We start from the raw sequence: 11,863 nt of genomic DNA, 5'->3' as shown, positions 1-11,863 counted from the left end.
CCAACACTGAATGCCCATGACCTTTGATCCCTCAGGGGGCACTGCATCAAAAACCAACATCATTGTGTAAAGGATCTTACCGAGTGGGCTCAGGAACACTTCAGAAAACCATTGTCAGTCAACACAGTTCGTCGCTACATCTACAAGTGCAAGTTAAAACTCTACCATGCAAGCAAAAGCCAAACATCAACAACATCCAGAAATGTGGCCGCCTTCTCTGGGCCCGAGCTCATTGTGAAATGACAGACGCAAAGTGAAAAATTGTGCTGTGGTCTGATGAGCCCTCATTTAAATGTTTTTTGGAGATCATGGACATTATGTCCTCTGGACAAAAAGAAAAAACACCATCCAGATTGTTAACAGCGCAAAGTTCAAAAGCCAGCATCTGTGATAGTATGGGGGTGTGTTAGTGCCCATGGCATGGACAACTTACACATCGTGATGGCACCATCAATGCTGAAAGGTACATCCAGGTTTTGGAGCAACACATGCTGTCATCCAAGCAATGTCTTTTTTCAGGTACGTCCCTGCTTATTTCAGCAAGACAATGCCAAACAACATTCTGCACATGTTACAACAGTGTGGCTTTGTTGTAAAAAGAGTGCGGGTACTAGACTGGCCTGCCTGCAGTCCAGACCTGTCACCCATTGAAAATGTGGTGGGTGCATTATGAAGCACAAAATACGACAACGGAGACCCCGGACTGTTGAACAACTGAAGGCGTACATCAAGCAAGAATGGGAAAGAATTCCACCTACAAAGATTCAACCAATTAGTGTCCTCAGTTCCCAAACGCTTATTGAGTGTTGTCAGAAGGAAATGTGATGTAACACAGTGTAAACATACCACTGTCCCAGCTTTTTTGAACCATGTTGCAGGCATCCATTTAAAATGAGCAAATATCTGCACAAAACAAAAAAGTTTATCAGTTTGAACATTAAATATCTTGTCTTTGTGGTGTATTCAATTGAATATAGGTTGAAGAGGATTTGCAAATCATTGTATGCTGTTTTTATTTACATTTACACAACGTCCCAACGTCCCAAAGCAAAAATATTAATTTAATCCAACTTAATGCACAGTAATTATTTTTAAAAAATGCAGTTTGACACCAATTTAAGTGAGCTGACAACATAATTTAATATAAGTGTTCAACCCACACCATTCCCTGAACAATGGAACTGTGAATTTATTTGATTTACAGTGCATCCGGAAAATATTCACAGCAATTCACTTTATTCCACATTTTCTTATGTTACAGCATTATTCCAAAATAGAGCAAATTCATTTTTCCCCTCAAACTTCGACTTCTACCCATAGCATGATGCTGCCACCACCATGCTTCACTATAAGGATGGTGCCTTGTTCCTCCAAACAGGTACGGCTGGCATTCATACCAAAGAGTTCAATGGTAGAAACATCTCAGTGGGAACAGGATGCACTTGAGCTCAATTTTGAACTTCATGGAAAAGGGTGTGAATACTTATGTACGTGTGAATTCTTACTTTTTATTTTTAAAACTTTGCAAAAATCTAAATAAAAAACTTTTTCACATTGTCATTATGGGGTATTGTGTGTGGAATTTTGAGGAAAAAAATTAATTTTATCCATTTGGATACGGCTGTAACATAACAAAATTTGGAAAAAGTGACGTGCTGTGAATACTTTCCGGATCCGTTGTAAATGAGTCAAACAAAATTTGCAGGACCATATTTCAATCCTGTGAATTTACTTAATTTAAATATGGATGTCAGTGAAACACGATCAGAATGTGCATGTGCAGCCCAGTCACAATTCACTTGGTGTCTCAATTAGACACAGAGGAAAATTATGCCACGTGAACACTTTCTAATTGTGCTTTTCCAGTGAAATCAAGTAAATTCACAGAAGCTTTTTTTCTTGCAGTCTTCATTCCTTTCAGTGTATATACTTTTCTCTGTGAAATGGATGATAAATATCTATAGGCATAATATTTAGCACATACTAAATCAATAATATAGTTTTCTATTTGATGGTGTCTTGATAAATCAACAATTTTCATGCAAGAACAGCAGATTATTGATATTAAATGTCCATGTCCAAAAATTGATTTAAACATTAGCTTTGTGAGCTTTGATTATGAATTTATGATGAAAAAAATACTGTACAGTATGAGCGTAGTCAGCGTCACTGGTCTTCTGAGCACAAACACTCATGACAAATTAGTTTTAGAATCTGTTCCGCACACTGCTCACAAAGGTAAACAGATCTGAAAAAAATGAAAAAAAAAAAAAAATTCACATCTCCCAAAGGAACACATGACAACAGATCAATCAATCAATCAATTTTTTTTATATAGCGCCAAATCATAAACAAACAGTTGCCCCAAGGCGCTTTATATTGTAAGGCAAGGCCATACAATAATTATGTAAAACCCCAACGGTCAAAACGACCCTCTGTGAGCAAGCACTTGGCGACAGTGGGAAGAAAAAAACTCCCTTTTAACAGGAAGAAACCTCCAGCAGAACCAGGCTCAGGGAGGGGCAGGTCTTCTGCTGGGACTGGTTGGGGCTGAGGGACAGAACCAGGAAAAAGACATGCTGTGGAGGGGAGCAGAGATCAATCACTAATGATTAAATGCAGAGTGGTGCATACAGAGCAAAAAGAGGGGAACCCCCAGCAGTCTACGTCTCAACAGATGCTCAAACTGTCTTTGTACACGTATTTCACAAAATATCAGCTTTTAAATGTTTACCTTTTGGCAGAGTAAATTCAGATACATTCGATATTAGCCAGAAAATGGTTCTCAATTTGTTTTCCTTTAAAAAGGGGAAAAAAAAAATACTGCTTATTTGTGTGTCTAGAACATAAAAGCATATTGTTTGGAAGGTCTGTAATTCCTTTGCCTTGAGAGAATTATTTGAGGATTTATTTATTAATTTGTTTGTTTGTTTATTTGAGTCAAAAATTATTTGCCATACACATAATCCTGCATAGTACTGTATTTTGTAATAGGTGTTACAGTAAAATAGAAAATGAACAATGAAATTACGTATTTTTGAAGAGCACAGATTTGAAATTTTTACGTTCAACAGACATACAATATGCAACACATGCATCTGTTGCATGAATGGCAAATGACACTAACTTTGATCCAGGAGATTGAGGCTCTAATCCTGGTCAGGATTAGGGTTGGGTATTGAGAACTGGTTCTTTTTGGGTATCCACCAATATCGATTCCCTTATCGGTCCTTCAGAGCGGCCATTGTTTTTGAGGGTGTTTGTCAGCAGTGTTGCCACAGTTACTAAGTAACGCGTTACCGGCATCACTGTTCAGGAGTGAGGTGACCTTAAGCTCCTAAACACTGATGACTTCATGCTGTATGCCAAGACTGAACAAAACATTCATTCACCAATCCATCTCACCAGGTAATTCAGCAAAGGCATCAACATGGCATTCCAACTGGACAGTTGTGGAAAATGGCTGCATAGTCGGGAAAGATGGTTAAAACCAAGGGAGTGAAGTTATCTGAAGGCAGGATCACAGACATGCAGGAAAGTTACAAGTACATTTTGTACAGTGATTGAAATGATGAGGAAGCCATGATGAAGGAGCCAGGAGGACAGCCACAGCCAAGTACTGTTACATAAAATACATAAAACAGACACTGCCAAAGATTGCCCAATAAAACATAAAACATAAAACCAATTTCCATTGTGGTCCGCAGAACAAAAGGCATATATTAACTTGTTAAACAAGCTGAATCAGCCTAATAACATAGGTAAATGAAAATGACAAGAACAGTAAAACAAATATAGAATTAGCAAAATAGGACTAATAATAAACAAAGTGTACATAAGAAAACTAAATACGAATTAACAACTTTAGGGGAAAAAGAATTTCTTTGTAGGTGTAATGTCCAGAACATGACAACACAAAGTTACCAATGATCACTCAAGAAAAAAAAAAAATACTGTAATATATATCAATTTCTGTTAAAGCAATTATGTATCAGATCGCCTAAAACAATTTCGTATTTTCAAAGGTTAAAAAGTAGTGATAATGATTTTAATATATTTGTGAATAACACATACTTTTTACACATTTTATTTTTCCTTTATTAATTTTTACTTATTTATTGGCCAACTTTTAACACACAGCAAAGGCCAATGTTTATCACGTTCTGTTCTCTCAACCAAACTTGCATCGCTTTCCGTTTTGCTATTCGTCCACTTTTGCCGTCAATCATAGTTGTGCCCGCCTCCCATGGCAGTAATCCCAGCAATATTTCGAGTAAAACCTGAGTCTGGCTAATTTTTTCACAAGAAGTAAGTTATTCATTCGACTAATTATGTATATTTGAGGGGAAATGTTCGCTTTATTTCCAGACTGTTACGGCTTGTAAAGTTAATGTGTTTAGGTTCAGAAGTGTGAACAGGTGAACTTCCTTGTCTCTGACGTGGTTTTGTTTATGTCGTGGTTTTGTTTCCGATGAATTAAATGATAATTTATACGACTTTTTAATGGTGGTGAATAAATGTTGCGTCAGTGAAGCCTGACTGTGCCACAGGGACGTGTCGTCATTATGTTGTTTTGGCTCCCTGCAGACACATTTCATGCTTTTAAAAGATGCTAACTTTACTCCTGCGAGCTCAGTGGTACAGTAGAGGGCTTTTCTTATTAATACATAGTCATGTATAATACATTTTTTTTAATATACTGATGTGAATTTCATTGGCTTCATACAGAATTTGGCTTCCTGACTGGGCTGCGCTTATGGCTTCCTCATCAGTTGGTGATAATCAGCTGCACAGGATAATCAGAGATCTACAGGGTAATCACGTTTACCTCACAGTCTGACTTTATGGGCTGTCTGTAGTTGCATTTATGTTATTGTTTTATTTAGCGATGGCACAGTATTTTTCCACATCCGATTCGATACCAATGCTGGAACCTTCAGTGTCTGGAGTTGCCAATATCAATCTGATGCCTTTAACTCTGTCTTAAAATAACTAATTTGTTAATAAACACATCTGTCTGTATCTATGTTGCAAACATAGCCATCTAACAAAACATCAGCTCAAACTGTGGAACAAATATTCTTCTCCTCTAAAAGAAAATATACATAGCACACAGCGTGACTCATGTGTAGTACTCTGGTTCTGATTTTTTTTTTTAATTTCCCATATCTGATCCAGACAGTTTAATCAGTATTGCACAAGACCCATCCAGAATATCACATTGGTGCATCCCTAGTTTAATTTGTTGATTAAGGTTTTTTTTTTTGGTTTAATTATTATCAGATAATTACAAAAGAATCCATCACAGTTTCTTGGCACATCATCAAATGTTGGGCCTACAATCCAAAAGCAGCCATAACAACATTGCCCTGAGAGCACGATATCCCCCGCTGGCAGATGCTGCTTTGGTACAAGTGCTTGCAACATTCTGATAACATTTGACGGACTTGTACTAAGTTTTACAAAATATGTCCTAAATATGTGAGGAGTTGATTTCAGAATGCAGGCACTAACTCATGAAACTGGCAGTGTCTAGATTTATTATTCAAGGGCCATAATTCTGTTAAAATGGGCCCAACTTGAATGATATGATAATATGTGTATTACCAACCTGTAACAAGGATGTGTGCCAAGTTTCATGAAATAATTCTTACAAATGTGAGAGGAGTTGATTTCAGAATGCAGGTACCCACTCATGAAACTGACAGTCTAGAGTTGTTAGTCAAGGGCCATAACTCTGGTAAAATGGGCCCAACTTGAACAATATGATAATATGCCTATTATCAGCCTATAACAAGGACTTGTACCAGGTTATATTAAATTCCTCCTAAAAGTGTGAGAGGAGTTGATTTCAGAATGCTTACTGTATTTTCTGGAGTATGTTGTTTTTTTTTGTTTGTTTTTTTTACTAGTTTGGGAAGCCCTGCAACTTATACTCCAATGTGACATTATATACTGAAAATTCACACGTTTGTTATTATTAATAGTAAATATGACTATTTTTTATATAACTTTCCCAAGAATCAAAGCACTAATTTCAATTTATTTCATTTATATAGCATCAAATCACAACAAAGTTGCCTCAAGGCACTTCACACAAGTAAGGTCTAACCTTACCAACCCCTAGAGCAAGTACACAGGCAACAGTGTTAAGGAAAAACTCCCTCTGATGATTTGAGGAAGAAACCTCAAGCAGACCAGACTCAAAGGGGTGACCCTCTGCTTGGGCCATGCTACCGACACAGTTGACAATATGAATATACAGGAAGTCCATGCTGGTGCACAGAACGGGAGGCCTGCAGAAAAAAAACATTCACTCCCATCTTTGGATGGAGCCGCACCTCAAACAGAGAGAGAGAAAAAAACAATCAGGCATTGGAAAGACAGCAAACACAGTATAATTTGTCAGCATTAAGGAACAATTAAAACAGAAGAAATGTTAAGGTGATCACCAGCCACTAGCCCTAAGCTTCACTAAAAGACCCAGACTTTAGATAAACTTGAGGCCGGGGCCCGCTGTATTTACTAATAAAATTAATTTAAAAGGGTAGAAAGCATAGTAACATGCTATGCCAGTATGCTAACCATATGAAAGCAAAAATAAGTGCGTCTAACGTCTGGACATGAAAGTCTCTACAGAATCTGACTATTTTATTGGCACAGGGAGATCATTCCACAAAGCAGGTGTATGATAAGAGAAAGCTCTGTGACTCTTAGATACGAAACAAAATAAACTCCAATAATAAAAGAAGAAATGCCAGTATTAAAATATACTACAACATTAAAGAAAAATCCCAAATTAAAGACCTCATAAGACAGAAAAAAAGTGTGACTTTTTTTTTTCTTCTTCTTTTGGACAGGTGAGACTTATATTCTGGAAAATATGGTGTACCCTTTTTGGTATGGACAGATGGACAGATGGATATTGCAACAACATAATCCCCCTTTGGGCCTGCGGGGCATAAAAACTAGTGAACTACAAGCAAGCTCACAAAATAATACCCCTTAGGGTGGTCATTAATTTGTGAAATTTTGAAATGTAACACTCTGACCCCCTGAATAAGTTCCAATTGATGTTAAAACATGCTGTGTAAAATTTTGCTTGTATAAATTAATTTTTAGAAGTAGCTCAAAAGCATTGAAATTTTGCTATTTTCACACTATATAAACCAAGCCTAAAGCTTGAAAATCACCTGTGGAGACCATCTTGAATTTGTGAGTGAGTGTGAGGAGGATTCATCAGGAGTTTTGATATGTTGTTTAGGATTAAGCTTTAGTTTGTACAGTGTTATATAGCAGAAAATAGCAAAATTTCAATACTTTTCAGCAACCTCTAAAAATTAATTAATTTATACAAACAAAATTTTACACAGCTTTTTTTTTCCATCATTAGGAACCGATTCAGGGAGTCAGAGTATTCAATTTCAAAACTTTGCAAAATAAGCACCACCCTAATACCTCTGCTCATCAGTACTATTCGCTTGCATGTTTCCTGAACAGTATGCAACTCAGAAATATTCCAACTTTGAATCTGGACCATATTAGTATTTTGCTATTGCACAAGACTTTCAGAATACAATGCCAACCCTTTTTATTTTATATTTATTTTTAAATAACATTATGGGGTGCTGTGTGTAGAATTTTGAGAGAAAAATGAATTTAATCATTTTGAACTAAGGGCTGTAACGTAACAAAATGTGGAAAAAGTGAAGCGCTGTGAATACTTTTTGGATGCACAGTATGCATTTGGAATCATCAGTATGAGTGTTTGCATCTGTATTGTGTGTTTGTTTTTGTTTTTTTGTTATTTCAGACGCTGTGTTGGAGTTGAGTAAAGAACACAAGGGACTGTGGTGAACCTATAACTGATGACAGCTCAAACCTGCACAAGTTGTCTCTAAACTGAATATCTGTTACAGGTGTGGTATATATTCTTCCTGTTAAAGGGAGTTTTCCTTCCACTGTAGCCAAGTGCTTGCTCACAGGGGGTCGTTTTGACCGTTGGGGTTTTACATAATTATTGTATGGCCTTGCCTTACAATATAAAGCGCCTTGGGGCAACTATTTGTTGTGATTTGGCGCTATATAAAAAAATTGATTGATTGATTGATTGATATAACACTATCAAATCCAATTCTGTGAGCATCCATTTACAAAATATTAATGCACTGAAATTAGACTCATCAAAGACCTAGTTTGTGAATAAAATGACATTGAGTTATAAAAGCAACACTGACTTTGTTGTTAGCACTGTTGCCTCACGCAAGTAGGTCTTGGGGTTGTTTCTCTCCTGGTCCTTTCTGTGTTGAGTTTGCATGTTCTCCCTGTGTTCACGTGGGTTCCCTCCGGGTGCTCCGGCTTCCTCCCACTTCCAAAGACATGCAGGTTAGGTGAATCGTAAATTTTAAATTACCCGTAGGTGTGTATGCGGGTGTGAATGTGTTTTCTGTCTACATGTGGCCCTGTGATAGACTGGCATTCCATCCAGGGTGTACCTTGCTTCACACCCCATGGACTGTTGGGATAGGCTTCAGCTACCCCCCTCCCCCGCCCATGACGCCTAATTGGAGTAAGCGGGTATAGAAAATGATGGCTGGGCATGCAATTGGACACACCTGCTAATTGTCCCTACAGTAATAAAATGATTGCAAAAATATAATTAAATGCAAACCAATTTTCTTACAAGTTGGCAAACACATCAAGTATACCTAAAACATGTATCTGTAGTTTCTACACCGTTCATCTTATTTTGATGTAATAATCTTTAAATTAGTGTGGCAGTCTACACTTTGAGGTCATATTTATTTGCTTTTATTCAGTCTTTCATGATTATCCCAGGAGTCATTGTCTTTACAAGACACCAGTCTATTGCAGGGCCACACATGGGTGATTCTTAGACTACGGGCACTTCTTATGTCCTTTGATCATATTGTATGAAAAACAGAAAAAAGGGGAAATTTCACACTTTTATAGTTATCTTTACAATGAAAGTGTGTTAAGAAATTTGTTCTAGTAGTCTATGATGACTTTTTCACCTTTGTTCAGCATCATTATATGCAAATATTGCCGTTTTGTGCTTGTCCCACGCCCAGACTTTTGATCTTCAATGACAAAAATGAATGGTAAAGAAACATTTTTTCTAATGTTTTAAAATATCTCTGAATAAAATATCAGTAAAATAATCAAAACATAATTGGGGTATTCAATGTCATACAACTGTTGTGATTGTTTTAAACAAAATGTAGTTGTCCCACACTATTGCCGTAATTTCCACCACAACACTGTAATGTCCCTTTAAACAGTTTGTATGAAAGATTGTTTGGGTAGTTTCTATGGAGATAAACAGTGACATCAGAGCACATGTATATAGCGCCAAATCACAACAAACAGTTGCCCCAAGGCGCTTTATATTGTAAGGCAATGGTGTGGTGGAAATTACATTATAAGGCCAATAGTGCCCGTAGTTAAAGAATCACCCACATACAGACAAATACATTCACACCTACAGTCAGTTTTGAAGTGGGAGTAAGCTGTAGCACTTGGAGGGAACCCACACAAACATAGGGAGAACAAGGCCACACAAAAAATACCAAGTGGGAAGTGATCCTATGGCCTTGTTGTTATGAGGCAACAGTGGTAACCACTAAGACAGCATGCTGCTGTTGTTATTTCCTACTCTGTGTTATGATTGACAGTACAGAAACCAATTTTGTCACTTTCTATACATTTGTGTACCTACCTGTATTTACATATTTGCTGTAAGACTAAATAAATTTGGAGAACTTTGATATAAAGTATATTTGTTACTGGGCACTACAATTTGACAGCTGCATTGTAATGTAAAATCTGTCTTCAAGTTGCTGCAGATGTCAATAAGGCGATGTATGTCTTTCCTTAGTTTGACCAGAAAGAGAGGACAACATTTCTTGGTCAGAGAAAAGACTACTGGGATTACTTCTGCGACTGCCTGATTAAGATTAAGGGTGCTAACGATGGCATCCGGTTTGTTAAATCCATTCCTGAGGTAAACCACCTCTTCACACTTAGTGCTTCAGCTGTCAAAGTGTGATTCACACTTACACAGATAAATACAGTGATGGTCACATCAAGGTTCTAATGCTGCAACTCGAGTAAGAACCAGTGCTGGATATTCTGTTGTTGTTGTAGTCATATGCATACTCCATCGTCTGTATCTATAGCTCTCAAACTGTTGTGTGCCAAGTCATCGAGATTTTCATTATAAAGATTAAAATATATATATATATATATATATAGTCTAACACCTCCCCCCCAAACACACACACGTACCAGAAAACATGAATCACAAAATTTTTAAACACTGAAATTATATTTAAATAGGTTTTCATCTTAAAAAAAAAAATATACAAAATGTATGTTATTTTTTAAGCAACATGCACAACGCATCTGTCACCTACTTGGGCTCCTGTTCAAACCACCGGTGAAATTTGTATATGCGTACAGACAGCAGATTATGAACTTTAATGCATTTTCAGCATTTAAAGGAATTAAGAGATGAATAACAATGACTAGTGTGGACTGTGACTATGACTGTACTAATGGCAACTATAAGCTAAAATTGTCACAAGGAAAAAATAAAATGAGAAGAAATGTGGATTAAACCTGTTTGTTTTATTCCATTTCCAACCGAGAAGACATGGATAAAAAGATGTAAGTTTCTTGCAGATTTTGTTTGTCAGTATTTGTGAAAGGAATTATTCTGGCATTATTATGCAGACTATAGCGTGGATACTCAAACCGGGCCTGGTGGGACATGATGGGTTGGGCCGGGTTTGGACAATTAGTTTGAAATAAAATTACTGTTCAGATCCACAGAGTAAAATCACCAGTATAAAACTAATACTGGCAGTGTTAATTTAACACTCCAAGTGTACATATGGTCCTACTCTGCCCAGAGTGGGACCATATGTTCACTGTCAGTGTTAATTTAACACTGGTGATTTTACTGTGCAGTCACATCAGCACAAAGATACCGGGAGGCTCCACAAAAACGGTCGCTGTATGTCCCATATACGAGGTCTCTTAGATAATAAACCGACCCTTTTATTTTTTTTTTTTAACTATATGGATTTGAATGACATGCGATTACACAATCATGCTTGAACCCTCGTGCGCATGCGTGACTTTTTTCACGCGTGTCGGTGACGTCATTTCCCTGTGGGCAGGCCTTGAGTGAGATGTGGTCCCGCCCTCTCGGCTGAATTCCTTTGTTTCACACGCTGATTGCCCACAGGCGAATGACGTAACCGACAGGCGTGAAAAACTCTCGCATGCCCACGAGGGTTCAAGCATGTCTGATGTAATCACACGTGATTCAAATCCATATGGTTTTTGAAAAAATAATAAGGTCGGATACTTTTCTAATAGACCTCGTATGTAGATCCTTACCAAACAAACTTATTTTATGGTGTAAGTCAGTGCTTCATTTCAAATAAGGTTAAGATTAACTAAATAATGTTTGATTGAGTAAACAGAATTAAATGGAGTAAATGATTCATACCAAAGCATTTAAATGCTTCACCTACATGTGAACCTGTTATGTTACATGTGCAAGGGATGTCACTGTGTAAGCACAGGTCAGTTAATTCTTCTTTAATTAATAGTTATTTAATAATTAAATTTTTCTTCTTTTTTCTGTTTAATGGTGGTTGGCAAGTAATTCCCTGGTGCATTATCGCCACCACTGGCGTGTGGAACAAGAAGTAAATTCTGACCATATTCACATTTTGTTAAATAACCCTCTGTCTTTCTGAAAAGAAAACAAGAAATGAAAACAGATTTCCCCTGAACTTCTTTGCAAATAGTCTGTAGAGTTAATTGCAAG

At 37.1% G+C, this 11,863-nt stretch overlaps 1 protein-coding gene across 1 annotated transcript in view; it reads left to right on the top strand.

The window, feature by feature from the left end:
* The first annotated feature begins 4,227 nt into the window (after window positions 1-4,227).
* The window catches only part of LOC117521788 (FYVE and coiled-coil domain-containing protein 1-like), a 48,703-nt gene continuing 41,067 nt past the window's right edge, over window positions 4,228-11,863 (top strand). The window contains exons 1-4 of the mRNA XM_034183130.1: window positions 4,228-4,308; window positions 4,729-4,814; window positions 7,814-7,919; window positions 9,899-10,024. The gene's annotated coding sequence lies outside the window, so the exon portion shown is untranslated. The remainder of the gene's footprint in view (window positions 4,309-4,728; window positions 4,815-7,813; window positions 7,920-9,898; window positions 10,025-11,863) is intronic.

Source organism: Thalassophryne amazonica, chromosome 12 (assembly GCF_902500255.1).
Source record: "Thalassophryne amazonica chromosome 12, fThaAma1.1, whole genome shotgun sequence".
Classification (NCBI taxonomy): domain Eukaryota; kingdom Metazoa; phylum Chordata; class Actinopteri; order Batrachoidiformes; family Batrachoididae; genus Thalassophryne; species Thalassophryne amazonica.
Note: the sequence above shows the minus strand (reverse complement) of the source record. Positions and strands in the feature narration are given on the sequence as shown.